Source organism: Diceros bicornis, unplaced genomic scaffold (assembly GCF_020826845.1).
Source record: "Diceros bicornis minor isolate mBicDic1 unplaced genomic scaffold, mDicBic1.mat.cur scaffold_90_ctg1, whole genome shotgun sequence".
Classification (NCBI taxonomy): domain Eukaryota; kingdom Metazoa; phylum Chordata; class Mammalia; order Perissodactyla; family Rhinocerotidae; genus Diceros; species Diceros bicornis.
Window position 1 is genome coordinate 1,574,023 of NW_026691791.1, and position 6,165 is coordinate 1,580,187.

Consider the following 6,165-nt stretch of genomic DNA (forward strand, 5'->3'; position numbering starts at 1 on the left):
AGCAAGTGATCCCCCATATTCCTGCAAGATTAGAGATGTTGGAAACCCCCAAAAGCAACTTACATCCCCCTACACACCAAGAAGAAGGAGCTGCAACAAACGCCACACCATTTTCACCAACACAAACCCCAGCTTGCCTCTTGACTCATAAGACTAGATACGAATATCCCCAGCAAAGAGTAACCCCAGCCTCCCCCTCCAGAAAAGAAATGACCAGAGTCTCCCTAGGCAACACACCAGGCTCTCCAATGTAAGTGTCAAACAGATCCTCAGAAAACTCCCTCTCTTCCCATTATCACAAAATAATATCTATAGAAGCATCAGCAAGCAGCACTCAACACAAATGAGAGGAGAGCACAATGTAAGTCCCTCCCAACAGGAGACGCCGGCCCCTGTGGTGACTCCTCCCTAATCCCAAACACAAGGAACATTCTGAACCCCAGCTGCCAGCTCTTCAGCTTCCTCTTGCTGTGTAGATGTCTCTGTCCCCAACTGTAGTGGATAGATAGAGCCCCACTCAACCTAATATCCCCTGCTCTGGGGAATGTGGAGGACCCAGTCTCAGAATAAGGGACACAACTGTTCTCCTGACAAGTCACCAAAAACCCCCAAGCTCCCCTTCTACAGAAGGTGACAGGAGCCCAGGAAGCAAACTTTCCCCCAATATTTCCTGCTCCAGCAAACCCCTCTTATCTGTTGCACATCCTGCTGACCTTCAGAATATCCTCTACCGCTAAAAGACTTACTAGGGGCCAAGGAACGTTGGAGCTGGGGGAGAGGCTGAGAAAGATAGAGTGGGGAGAGGAGCAAGCGTAAAGGGAAAGATGAGACCTTCCATGTTGTCCCAAACACAGCTATGAATTCCAGAAGTCCCAAACAGCTCCAATCAAACCAGGTTCTCAGGGGTGAGCTGGAGCAGAATTAAAGGAATTCTGGGCTGCTGAGGAGAGGTGGCCTGAAGGAAAGGCTAGTGTGTGGGCTAGCAGCCAAGATAGCCACCAATGGTACTTTCCACCTGTGTTTATGCCCTGTGCAGTCTCCGCCCACATTTGATTAGCCATGAATTGTCATGAACCCAAGTGATCAATACAGTGCTGCAGAAATGACAGTGTCTCACATCTGAGGCTACATCATAAAACACACTGAGGCTTCCTCCTTGGTCCCTTAGATTGTGCCCTCTCTAGGGGAAGCCATCCACCACACCATGAGGACACTCAAGTAGCCCTGTGGAGCAGTCCACGTGGAGAGGAAACAACTTGTCAGTACCAAGTGCTCACCATTCAGTGAGCCATCTGGGAAGATCTTCCAGCCTCAGTCAAATTTTGAACTTTAATGACTATGTATGCTAACATGTTTAGGAGTGAAGTCTGCTGCTGTCTGCAACCTAATTTAAAATGCATTAATCATAGATGGATTCTTGGGTAATAAATGGATGGAAGTGGCAAAGTAAACATAGTAAAATGTAACTGATGGAATCTAGGTGGTGGACTGTCTTCAGTAGGGCTGCCCTAGTAAAATACCACAGACGGGGTGGCTTAAACAGCAGAAATTTACTTTCTCGTATTTCTGGAGGCTGGAAGTCCAAGATCAAGGTGCCGGAAGGATTGGATTCTCCTGAGTCCTCTCTCCTTGCCTTCCACATGACCATCCTCTTGCTGCCTCTTCATGTGGTCATCCCTCTGTGCATGCGTGCCCCTGGGGTCTCTTGGTCTGTGTGTCCTAATCTCATTTTATAAGGACACTGATCAAATTGTATTAGGATCCACCCTAATGGCCCTATTCTATCTCAGTTACTTTCTTTTATGTCACAACCTCCAAATAAAGTTACAATAAGAGGTAGTAGCGATTTGGGCTTCAACACATGACTGTTGAGAGGACAGAATTCTGTCCATAACATGAGTGTTCACTGTACAACTCTTTCAAATTATCTCCATGCCTGAACATTTTTCCTAATAACGTGGGTGCGGGTGGTGTGCTAAGGCAGGAAAGAAAAAAGAACTGTTAACAAAAAATCATGTTGGAAACCCTAGTCGTTCTGTGGAATATAGACTATCATAGATTTAAATGTAAATATTAAAGCTGTGAAAGTCCTAGAAAAAACCAAAGGATAAGTATTTTATATATAATCTCAGAGAAGAGATGGTCTTTTAAAAGTATAACATAAAACAAGAAACGAAACTAACACATTTTTGTGTGTGTGACTTTTCTCTTCCTGAAAACAGATATTTTAATATTCTTTTTTTTATTGATGTTTTAATGGTTTCTAACATTGTGAAATTTTGGGTTGTACATTTTTGTTTGTCCATCACCATATATATGACTCCCTTCACCCCTTGTGCCCACCCCCCACCCCCACTGCCACTGGTAAACGCAGTCCAGTTTTCTCTGTCCATGTGTTGGTTTATGTTCCACATATGAGTGAGATCATACAGTGTTTGTCTTTCTCTTTCTGGCTTATTTCACTTAACATAATACACTCCTGCCCCATCCATGTTGTTGCAAATGGGACGATTTTGTCTTTTTTATGGCTGAGTAGTATTCCATTGTATATATATACCTCATTTTCTTAATCCAATCGTCAGTCGAGGGACGCTTAGGTTGCTTCCACTTCTTGGCTATGGTGAATAATGCTGCAATGAACATAGGGGTGCATAAGCCTCTTTGGATTGTTGATTTCAGGTTCGTTGGATAGATTCCCAGTAGTGGGATGGCTGGATCATAGGGCATCTTTATTTTTAATTCTTTGAGGAATCTCCATACTGTTTTCCATAGAGACAGCACCAATTTGCATTCCCACCAGCTGTGTATGAGGGTTCCTGTTTCTCCACATCCTCTCCAACATTTATTGTTTTTTGTCTTGGTGATTATAGCCATTCTAACGGGCGTGAGGTGATATCTTAGTGTTGTTTTGATTTGCATTTCCCTGATGATTAGTGATGTTGAGCATCTTTTCATGTGCCTATTGGCCATCTGTATATCTTCCTTGGAGAAGTGTCTCTTCATTTCCTCTGCCCATTTTTTGATCGGGTTGTTTGTTTTTGTGTTGTTCAGTTGCATGAGTTCTTTATATATTATGGAGATTAACCCCTTGTCAGATGTATGTTTTGCAAATATTCTCTCCCAGCTGGTTGGTTGTCTGTTCATCTTGATTCTGGTTTCATTTGTCTTATAAAAGCTCTTTAATCTGATAAAGTCCCACTTGTTTATTTTTTCTTTAGTTTCCCTAGTCTGGGTAGGCATGTCATCCGAAAAGATTCCTTTAAAACCAAGGTCAAATAGTGTGTTGCCAATATTTTCTTCTATGAGTTTTATAGTTGCAGGTCTCACCTGCAGGTCTTTGATCCATTTTGAGTTAATTTTTGTGAATGGCGATAGCACATGGTCCACTTTCATTCTTTTGCATGTGGCTGTCCAGTTTTCCCAACACCATTTATTGAAGAGACTTTCCTTTCTCCATTGCATGTTCTTAGCACCTTTGTTGAAAATTAGCTGTCCGTATATATGTGGTTTTTTTCCTGGGCTTTCAATTCTGTTCCATTTATCTGTGTGTCTGTTTTTGTACCAGTACCATGCTGTTTTGATGACTATTGCTTTGTAGTATATTTTGATGTCAGGGATTGTGATGCCTCCTGCTTTGTTCTTTTCTTTTAGGATTTCTTTAGCTATTTGGGGTCTTTTGTTGCCCCATATAAATTTTTTTTTTAAGTTTTTTTTTATTTATTTATTTCCCCCCAAAGCCCCAGTAGATAGTTGTATGTCATAGCTGCACATTCTTCTAGTTGATGTATGTGGGACGTGGCCTCAGCATGGCCGGAGAAGCGGTGCATCGGTGCGTGCCCGGGATCCGAACTCGGGCTGCCAGGAGCAGAGCGCACGTGCTTAACCGCTAAGGCACGGGGCCAGCCCGACCCATGTAAATTTTAGTATTCCTTATTCTATTTCTGTGAAGAATGTCATTGGTATTCTGATTGGGATTCCATTGAATCTGTAGATTGCTTTAGGTAATATAGACATTTTATTTATGTTTATTCTTCCAGTCCACGTGCATGGGATATCTTTCCATTTCTTTATGTCCTCATGGATTTCTTTCAATAATGTCTTGTAGTTCTCATTGTATAGGTCCTTCACCTCCTTGGTAAGATTTATTCCTAGGTATTTTATTCTTTTTGATGCAATTGTAAATGGTATTATCTTTTTGAGCTCTATTTCTGTTAGTTCATTATTAGCATACAGAAATGCAACTGATTTTTGTAGATTGATTTTGTACCCTGCAACTTTGCTGTAGTTGTTGATTGTTTCTAATAGTTTTCCAACAGATTCTTTAGGGTTTTCTATATATACAATCACGTCATCTGCAAATACTGAGAGTTTCACTTCTTCGTTACCTATTTAGATTCCTTTTATTCCTTTTTCTTGCCTAATTGCTCTGGCCAAAACCTCTAGTACTATGTTGAACAGGAGTGGTGAGAGTGGGCAGCCCTGCCTCATTCCTGTTCTTAGAGGAATGGCTTTCAGTCTTTCCCCGTTGAGTATGATGTTGGCTGTGGGTTTGTCATATATGGCCTTTATTATGTTGAGGTAATTTCATTCTATTCCCATTTTATTGAGAGTTTTTATCATAAATGGATGTTGTATCTTGTCAAATGCCTTCTCTGCGTCTATTGAGATGATCATGTGGTTTTTATTCTTTGTTTTGTGGATGTGATGTATCACGTTGATTGATTTGCAGATGTTGAACCATCCCTGCGTCCCTGATATAAATCCCACATGATCGTGGTGTATGATCTTTTTAACGTATTTTTGTATTCGGTTTGCCAATATTTTGTTGAGGATTTTTGCATCAATGTTCATCAGCGATATCAGTCTATAATTTTCTTTCTTTGTATTGTCTTTGTCTGGTTTTGGTATCAGGGTGATGTTTGCCTCATAGAATGAGTTAGGAAGTGTTCCATCTTCCTCTATTTTTTGGAATAGTTTGAGAAGGATGGGTATTAAATCTTCTTTGAATGTTTGATAAAATTCACTGGAGAAGCTATCTGGTGCTGGACTTTTATTTTTTGGGAGGTTTTTGATTACTATTTCAATCTCTTTACTTGTTATTTGTCTATTCATGTTCTCCATTTCTTCTTGGTTCTATTTTGGAAGGTTGTATAAGTCTAAGAATTTATCCATTTCTTTTAGATTGTCCAATTTGTTGGCATATAATTTCTCATACTATTCTCTTATAATCCTCTGTACTTCCGTAATATCTGTTGTAATTTCTCCTCTTTCATTTCTAATTTTATTTACTTGAGCCTTTTCTCTTTTTTTCTTAGTAAGCTTGGCTAAGGGTTTGTCGATTTTGTTTATCTTCTCAAAGAACAAACTCTTTGTTTCATTAATCCTTTCTACTGTTTTTTTGGTCTCAATTTCATTTATTTCTGCTCTGATTTTTATTATTTCTCTCCTTCTGCTTGCATTGGGCTTTGTTTGTTCTTCTTTTTCTAGTTCTGTTAGGTGTAATTTAAGGTTGCCTATTTGGGCTTTTTCTTGTTTGTTAAGGTGGGCTTGTATCACTATGAGTTTCCCTCTCAGGACCGCTTTTGCTGCATCCCATATGATTTGATATGGTATATTATCATTTTTGTTTGTTTCCAGATAGTTTTTGATTTCTTCTTTAATTTCATCAATGATCCATTGGTTGTTCAGTAGCATGAACAAAATCTCCACATTTTTGTCACTTTCCCAGTTTTTTTTTCATGATTCATTTCCAGTTTCATAGCCTTATGGTCTGAAAAGATGCTTGTTATGATTTCAATCTTCTTAAATTTATTGAGGCTTGCATTGTTTCCCAACATATGGTCTATCCTAGAGAATGTTCCATGCGCTCTTGAGAAGAATATGTAGTCAGCTCTTTTTGGATGGAGTGCTCTGTATATGTCCATCTCGTCCAGTTTTTCATTTAAGTCTAATATTTCTTTACTGAATTTTTTTCTGGATGATCTAGCCACTGTTGTAAGTGGGGTGTTAAGATCCCCTACTATTATTGTGTTGTTGTTGATGTCTCCTTTTGGGTTTGTTAATAGTTGCTTTATGCACATTGGTGCTCCTATGTTGGGTGCATATATATTTATAAGTTATATGTATTCTTGATGGAGTGTCCCTTTTATCATTATATATTTCCCT